Genomic DNA, 9399 nt, shown 5'->3' on the forward strand with positions numbered 1-9399 from the left:
AGAACAATGTAGCCATGACCGAGACACATCTCCAGTCAATAACCAATAGCGGAACCTGGATGCTCATATTGGCTCCCACATATTCTACGAAGATCTTTATCGGTCAGACCGCATAACAACATACGTTGTTCCCTTTGTCATCGGTATGTTACTTGCCCGAGATTTGATCATCGGTATCTCAATACCTAGTTCAATCTCGTTACCGGCAAGTCTCTTTACTCGTTCCGTAATACATCATCTCGCAACTAACTCATTAGTTGTAATGCTTGCAAGGCTTATGTGATGTGCATTACCAAGAGGGCCCAGAGATACCTCTCCGACAATCGGAGTGACAAATCCTAATCTCGAAATACGCCAACCCAACAAGTACCTTCGGAGACACCTGTAGAGCACCTTTATAATCACCCAGTTACGTTGTGACATTTGGTAGCACACAAAGTGTTCCTCCGGTAAACGGGAGTTGCATAATCTCATAGTCATAGGAACATGTATAAGTCATGAATAAAGCAATAGCAACAAACTAAACGATCAAGTGTTAAGCTAACGGAATGGGTCAAGTCAATCACATCATTCTCCTAATGATGTGATCCCGTTAATCAAATGACAACTCATGTCTTTGGTTAGGAAACATAACCATCTTTGATCAACGAGCTAATCAAGTAGAGGCATACTAGTGACACTTTGTTTGTCTATGTATTCACACATGTATTATGTTTCCGGTTAATACAATTCTAGCATGAATAATAAACATTTATCATGATATAAGGAAATAAATAATAATTTTATTACTGCCTCTAGGGCATATTTCCTTCAGAGGAAGCAACGGCCAGAACCGCACCAACCCATCAACCCGAGCCAAGAGAGACCTGAGCCAAGTCACTTGCTTTAAGTGCCAGAAGACCGGACATTATGCCAATGAATGTCCTGAATCACAGAATGGAAATGGCAATGGAAGCTCTGGGAAGAAGCCAAACCCTTTCAATAGGGGACAGGTGAACCACGTTAACGTGGAGGAGGTTGAAGAGCAGCCGGATGCAGTAATTGGTAAGTTTTGGTTAAGTCATTTACTGCACTCGTTCTTTTCGATACTGGTGCATCGCATTCATACATATCAAGGGGATTTGTGGATAAGTATAACCTGCCCACCAAAGTTCTTAGAACACCTATGTTAGTAAGCTCACCAGGAGCGGAGTATATGGCTAGTAAGGGATGTTTTCAAGTGCCATTGAGTATAGGCAGGCATGTGTTTCCCTCGCATTTAATCATTTTGGAATCACAAGGTTTGGATGTAATTCTGGGTATGGATTGGCTGTCGATGTATGGAGGAAACATCGATTGCGCCAGTAAGTCAATTTTTCTTACCACCCCAGAAGGGAGAAGGATCAAGTATGTATCCCGGCATGTGCCAAAAAGGACTCAAGTAAATTCGTTAACAGGAGTTGTGCAGGAGGAAGTACCAGTAGTGAAGGATTTCCCTGATGTATTTCCAGAGGAGTTGCCAGGCATGCCACCGGATAGAGATATTGAGTTTTTGATTGAGCTTTTGCCAGGCACAAGGCCAATATCTAAGATACCATATAGGATGCCCGCAAAGGATTTGGAAGAGATTAAGAAGCAGATTAAGGAGTTACTGGATAAAGGTTATATTCGCCCAAGTTCTTCGCCTTGGGGATCGCCAGTACTTCTAGTGGAGAAGAAGGATGGATCGTTACGGATGGTTGTTGATTATTGAGGATTGAATGAAGTAACCATCAAGAACAAGTACCCACTACTGATGATCAATGATCTGTTTGATCGATTGCAAGGAGCTAAGGTATTCTCCAAGATCGATCTGCGATCAGGATACCATTAGTTGAAGATTCGAGAACAGGATATACCTAAGACGGCTTTTACCACCAGGTATGGGCTGTACGAGTATACGGTTATGTCATTTGGTCTGACTAACGCACCGACATATTTTATGAACATGATGAAAAAAGTGTTTATGGAGTTTTTGGATAAGTTCGTCGTAGTGTTCATCGATCATATCCTGGTTTACTCGAAGAATGAAGAGGAGCATAAGGAGCATTTGCGTTTGGTACTTGGTAAGCTCAGAGAACATCAGTTATATGCCAAGTTTAGCAAATGTGAGTTTTGGTTGAAGGAAGTTGGATTTCTCGGACATGTTATATCTGGAGAAGGTATAGCAGTAGACCCCACCAAGGTTGACACGGTGACAAGTTGGGAAGCACCAACAATAGTTGGAGAGATCCGGAGTTTTCTTGGACCCGCAGGATACTACCGGAGGTTTATTGAAAATTTCTCGAAGATTGCGAAGCCTATGACGGAGTTGTTGAAGAAGGATACCAAGTTCATATGGACCGAGGAATGTGAGGCCAGTTTCCAGGAGTTGAAGAAACGTTTGGTTACATCACCAGTGTTGATTTTGCCAGATCAGACCAAGGATTATGAGGTGTATTGCGATGCTTCACGTCGAGGACTTGGAGCAGTGCTTATGCAGGAAGGAAGAGTTGTTTCATATGCCTCACAACAGCTTAAGCCTCATGAGTTAAATTATGCCACACATGATTTGGAGTTAGCAGCCGTAGTGCATGCATTGAAGACTTGGAGACATTTTCTCATTGGAAACCATTGCGAGGTGTACACCGATCACAAGAGTTTGAAGTACATTTTCACGCAGAAGGAGTTGAATCTCAGGCAAAGAAGATGGTTGGAGCTCATCAAGGATTATGACATGAGATTGCATTATCACCCCGGAAAGGCTAACGTAGTAGCCGATGCGCTGAGCCGTAAGAGCCATGTCAACACACTAATGACGGGAGATTTACCAAGGGAGTTAGCCGAAAATCTTCGTGAGCTATGTTTGGAGATAGTCCCGAGAGGCTATGTAGCAGCATTGGAGATTCAGTCTACTTTGATGGATAAGATCAGAGAAGCTCAAAGGACTGACAAGGAGATCGCCTCTATTAAGGAGAAAATGAGAAAAGGAAAAGCTAAAGGATTTAGTGAGGATGAGCATGATACCTTATGGTTTGAAGACCGTGTTTATGTGTCCAACGACCCGGAGATCAGGAAGTTGATTCTGCAAGAGGCCCATGATTCACCATATTCGATTCACCCAGGAAATACCAAGATGTATTTGGATTTGAAGGATACTTTCTGGTGGACCGGAATGAAGAAGGATATTGCGGAGTATGTAGCAGTTTGTGATGTATGTCAGAGAGTAAAGGCAGAGCATCAGAAGCCAGCAGGATTGCTACAGCCATTGCCAATACCCGAATGGAAGTGGGATAAGTTAGGCATGTCTTTTATCACAAGATTGCCCAGAACACGCTCGGGCTATGACTCAATATGGGTTGTCGTCGATCGTTTGACAAAGGTAGCTCATTTCATCCCAATGAAGACTACCTATACCAGTGCCAAGTTAGCAAAGATATACATGACCAGGATCATATGTCTGCATGGAGTTCCAAGGAGCATTGTATCAGACAGAGGAACCCATTTAACCTCAAAGTTCTGGAATCAGTTGCATGAAATTTTGGGTACCAGGCTAGAGTTCAGTACAGCTTTCCATCCACAGACAGATGGACAGACCAAGAGAGTCAATCAGATTTTGGAGGATATGCTGAGAGCTTGTGCGCTAGATTATGGATCTAGTTGGGACGAGAATTTGACATACGCAGAGTTCTCTTACAACAACAGTTATCAATCTAGTTTGAAGATGGCCCCTTTCGAAGCCTTGTACGGAAGGAGGTGCAGGACCCCATTGCCGTGGGATGAAGTTGGAGACCGACAGTTGTTTGGACCGGATCTGATTAAGGAGTCTGAACAGAAGGTGAAATTGATTTGCGATAGGCTCAAGGTAGCCCAGTCCAGGCAGAAGAGCTACGCAGATTCTAAACACAAGGAGACCGTTTACGAAGTCAGGGACATAGTTTATCTTCGAGTATCTCCACTTCAAGGAGTTAAACACTTTGGAGTTAAGGAAAAGTTAGCGCCACGTTTTGTGGGACCATACAAGGTTTTGCAGTGTATGGGAGAAGTAGCCTACAAATTGGAATTGCCCGAAGGATTGTCAGGAGTTCACGATGTATTCCACGTTTCCCAGTTGAAGAAGTGCCACGCGGAGATAGCTGATATACCGCTGGGAGATACAGTGCCGCTGGAAGCGATTCAGTTGGACGGTGATTTGACCTATGAGGAGAAACCAGTCAAGATTCTTGAGTATGCCAGTCGAGTCACCCGCAGCAAGGTTATCAAGTTTTGCAAAGTTCAGTGGAGCCACCACACGGAGGATGAAGCCACCTGGGAACGAGAGGAAGAATTGCTGACTCAAGGGCGATATTCATCTTAAGGGGGGTAGGATTGTAACATCCCAAATTTTCAATTTGGAATGTTATAAAATAGATCATTATTGCATACCATATTTTTATTGCATTTTGAGTTGATCTTAGAAATTTCACGCAACTCAAGGACCCTTGGAGAGAGTTGGGGATTTCGTTATTTTCATATTTGAGCGTTCTCAAATTTGGAAAATAGGATCATTTGATTTTATTTATTTTATCTTCAATTATTTCTATTATCAAAATATGAGAGAGGGAATAAAATGACTTTCCCAAAATAAAGAAATATTGAGGATTTAATAAAAAATCAAATAAGATTTTATTTTGGATTTATTTTCTATTTTATTTGAATTTAGGAAAAATATGTGTTTTTCAAAATTGCATTTAGGCCCCAAATAAATGTTCATCCAGTGCGGCTTGATTTTAAAAGTCGGGGAAAATTTATTTCGGGATTTTTGGAGTCCATTTAGTATTCCTTTTGTTTTTTTCTTCTGCGTGAAATTATTTAAAAAAAAGTCGAACCGACCTAACCGGGCCGTGCCCGACTAGGACACCTGGCCCGGCCGGCCTTTATAGCCGCGAGGGCCGACCGGAGACGCAGCCCCAGCCGAAACCGTAGCGCCAGGAGCCACCGCCGCCTCGCCTCGAGCCACGCGTCGCCGCCGCCTCGATCCGCGCGCCGCGCCTTCCGCCGCCGTTGCCTCCTGCTGCCGCCGCACCGGAGCCGCGCCGCCCAGCCGTCGTTCGCCAGAGCCGCCGAGGTAGCCGCCATTGCCTCGGTTTTTGCGAAGAAAACCGATCGGTTTTTTTTCGAAAACCTAGATCTGTTTTTTTCTCCGGTTCGGTTTATTTTTCCGTTTTAGTTTACTTAGCGAGTGTTCGCTCGTTCGTTAATTTTAATGAACGCGTTCATCATTTAGATCCAGATAACGAACGTTCATTCGTTAATCTGTTCATCATTTTTCTTTTTCTTGAATTAAATCCACGATTTTTCTGATCGCGATTCATGATCCGATTTTCGTTCTAGTATAACTTTTCGCTCGTTTATCGGAATCAGGCGATTCAAGCACCTAGAGTTTCGTCTCGAAACCCTCTTTCCGTTTAACCAACTCAAACAAGTTTTTGCCTCTGTAAAATTTGACCTAGATCCAGATTATCAAACGAAGCTTGTTTCTTTTGCCATTTGTCTTTCGTTGCTTCGTTCGATTTGGTTCTTTTTGCCAACCGGAGTTCTTAAGTTGAACTTTCTGGTTAGATCTCTTATTTGAGTTTTATCTGTGCATTAGTTGAGTATTTATTGTATGCTTGTTTGTTTGCAATAGAGTACCCGGAGTGCGCCGCTTGCTACTTCGAATCGCTAGGTTTTGCGGATCATCAGCAAGGCAAGTAACAGTTTGATCATACCTCTTACTACCCAGTTTTTATTGCATTAGATCAACCCTCACACATTGCATGATTAGGATCTAAGTAAATTGTGGGTTTGGGGAGTAGATGAGGTAGTACCTATCACCTGTTTTATTATCAAACCTTTGGGAGTTACTTCTACGTTTGCTTATTTATGCCATGCTATGCTAGTAGACGTGGATTGGGTGAGTGAAATCCATGACAGATGTGAGTTTGTTAAATTAATGGTTTATCTAAGGTGGCAACTTAAATACACATCTGGGTGGATTGAGGCACCTGGGTATTCCGGTGATTGCCTGTTTTTCTTTTGGACCGCGACCCAGGCTCAAAGGGATCATGCGATTATTCATGCTAGAAACTCCCGTGTGCAGCCACAAGCTACTATGGGCTCTAGCATAGTTGATTAAGTCGTGCGAACTCTTACAGTGGTAGACTAGCAGATCTAGGGGAAAGTAGGTGTAACGGTCTACCCGATCGTAAGGTGCTAGCGCTTCTGAAAGACTATGTCTCGGTCATCCGTTTCTCAAACACCATGTAGTGCGAGAATCCCAACGGAGGAGATCGAGTCTTGTGGGGAAAAGTGCACAAACCTCAGCAGAGTGTATAAACTAATCATGGTTAGCCGTGTCCCCGGTTATGGACATCTTGAGTGTCTAGTACTTGGATTATCATGTGGATCTCATCATGTTACTCTAAATAATTTGTTGGGTTTTTTAATGATGATTCTTAATCGGGATTGAGAGGATGTCTACACTCTCAATGTTTAACAACTACCATGATAGTTAAATAAAATTTATTCCTTTGCAGTAGGGAAAAATTGGCTTTACGCAAAAATGTAACCATAGAGCTTTCCACCAGCCAAATATGCATATAGTATAGTCTTATTTCCTTCATTGCTCTCTATGTGTTACATTGCCAGCATATTCCATGTGCTGACCCGTTTCAGGCTGCAACGTTCATGTTGCAGACTTTTCAGACGACGAGTAAGATGCCTTTTAGGTCGTGGTTCTATACTCAGTGATGCCGTTGGAGTTGATGGACTCACTTATCTTCCAAGCCTTTCGTTGTTATCGTTATTAGATGGCCTTAAGCCATATTTATTGTAATAAGTTCTCTTTTGAGACACTCGATGTAATAAGTGTGTGGTTGCTACTCTGTTATAAATCCTTCAAGTACTGTGTGGTGTCAGCATTACTTATCCAAGGATGACACCTGAGCACAGAGATTGGACCGTTTGAGGTCTGGTCGCTACATCAGGGTGAGTATAGATGCCAACTAGTGTACCCCTCTCGGAGGCCGAAGTGTGAATCCCGAAGGGACTTTCCTCTTCTTCCTCCATAACAACCTCTTCAGCTTCATCCCTCCTTAGATCTTCCTGAACCGACCTTATGTCTCCTTCTCCATTGTTGAAGGGTGAGGAAGACATGATTTTGATCTAGTTGAATCTATCAAAAAATAGCAAGAAAAGAGAACAGAGGATTTCTCTGCGATACGGTGATCAACAGGTTCGGGAAGTATATATAGATTTTTTATCTTGGGGGACAAGCATACGGAAGAAAAAGGGAGTATGGATGGTGTCCCAGGTGGGCACAACACCCACCTGGGTGCGTCAGGTGTCTTGTGCCCACCAGGGGACGCTTCCTGGAAGTATCGTTATTTCCAAAAAAATTAAATATTCCAAAACTGATAAAAATATATATTTGTGGATTTTTTGGAGTCCGTTTACTTACCGTATCACGTACCTCCTTATTTTTCATGATTCTGGAGTGTTCCGGAAGGACTCTTTTACGTGTTCTTCCGGTGTCAAAGTATGGATAACATTACTTTTAACATTAATGGGCGTACCTAAGATATAATGCTTTATTCGTTGCCCATTGACATCCTTCGGGTTAGTACCTTCAGAGTTATTTATTTTGATGGCTCCAGACTGGTAAACCTCCTTGATAACATAGGGGCCTTCCCATTTTGAGAGGAGTTTTCCAGCAAAGAATCTGAAACGAGAGTTGTACAAAAGAACATATTCTCCTACTTTAAACTCATGCTTTTGGATTCTTTTGTCATGCCATCTTTTTACTTTTTCTTTGAATAATTTTGCATTTTCATAAGCTTGGTTTCTCCATTCATCTAAAGAGCTGATATCAAATAATCGCTTTTCACCAGCAAGTTTGAAATCACAATTGAGCTCTTTGATGGCCCAATATGCTTTATGTTCTAACTCAAGAGGCAAATGTCAATTTTTTCCATAAACCATTTTATATGGAGACATACCCATAGGATTTTTATACGTTGTTCTATAAGCCCAAAGTGCATCATCTAATTTCTTAGACCAATTCCTCCTGGACCTATTAACAATCTTTTGCAAAATTAATTGTATTTTCTATTGCTAAGTTCAACTTAACCACTAGACTGAGGATCATAGGGTGATGCAATTATATGGTTAACATCATACTTGGCAAGCATTTTACGGAAAGCACCACGAATAAAGTGTGAACCACCATCAGTCATTAAATATCTAGGGACTCCAAACCTTGGGAAAATAACTTCCTTAAGCATTTTAATGGAGGTGTTGTGATCAACACTACTGGTTGGAATAGGTTCTACCCATTTAGTAACATAATCAACAGCAACCAAAATATGTGTATACCCATTAGAGGAAGGAAAAGGTCCCATATAATCAAATCCCCAAACATCAAATGGTTCTTCAACAAGTGAGTAATTCATAGGCACTTCTTGACGGTTACCGATATTACCTATTCTTTGACATTCATCACAAGATAAGACAAACTTACGAGCATCCTTGAAGAGAGTAGGCCAATAAAATCCAGATTGCAATACCTTGGAGCAGTTCTATCTCTAGCATGATGCCCTCCATAAGCTTCGGAGTGAAATTTCCATAGGATTTGTCCCTGTTCATGCTTAGGTACACAACGTCTAGTAATACTATCTACTCCTTTATAAAGATGTGGGTCATCCCAAAAGTAATGTCTTAAATCTAGAAGAATTTTTTTTGTTGGTATGTAAAGCTAGGTGGTAAATATTTAGCAACAATGTAATTAGCGTAATCAGCATACCAATGAGTATTATGAGAAACATTTATTGTAGCTAACTGCTCATCAGGAAAACTATCATCAATATGTAGTTGGTTATCAGGAAAATTTTCAAGCCTAGACAAATTATCAGCTACTGGGTTCTCAGCTCCTTTTCTATCAATGATATGTACATCAAATTCCTGTAACAAGAGAACCCATCAAATAAGTCTAGGTTTAGCATCTTTCTTTTCCATAAGATATTTAATAGCAGCATGGTCTGTGTGAACAGTTACTTTGGAATCAACAATATAAGGTCTAAATTTATCACAAGCAAACACAACTGCTAAGAATTCTTTTTCAGTAGTAGCATAATTCCTTTGAGCACTGTCTAGAGTTTTACTAGCATAATGAATTACATTAAGTTTCTTATCAACTCTTTGTCCTAGAACAACACCAACATCATAATCACTAGCATCGCACATAATTTCAAAAGACAAGTTCCAATCAGGTGGTTGAACGATAGATGCAGAAATTAAGGCTTTCTTGAGTGTTTCAAAGGCTTATGAACAATCATCATCAAAAACAAAAGGGGTATCCTTTTGCAAAAGATTCCTAAGAGGCCT

Source organism: Triticum aestivum, chromosome 7A (genome assembly GCF_018294505.1).
Source record: "Triticum aestivum cultivar Chinese Spring chromosome 7A, IWGSC CS RefSeq v2.1, whole genome shotgun sequence".
Lineage (NCBI taxonomy): Eukaryota > Viridiplantae > Streptophyta > Magnoliopsida > Poales > Poaceae > Triticum > Triticum aestivum.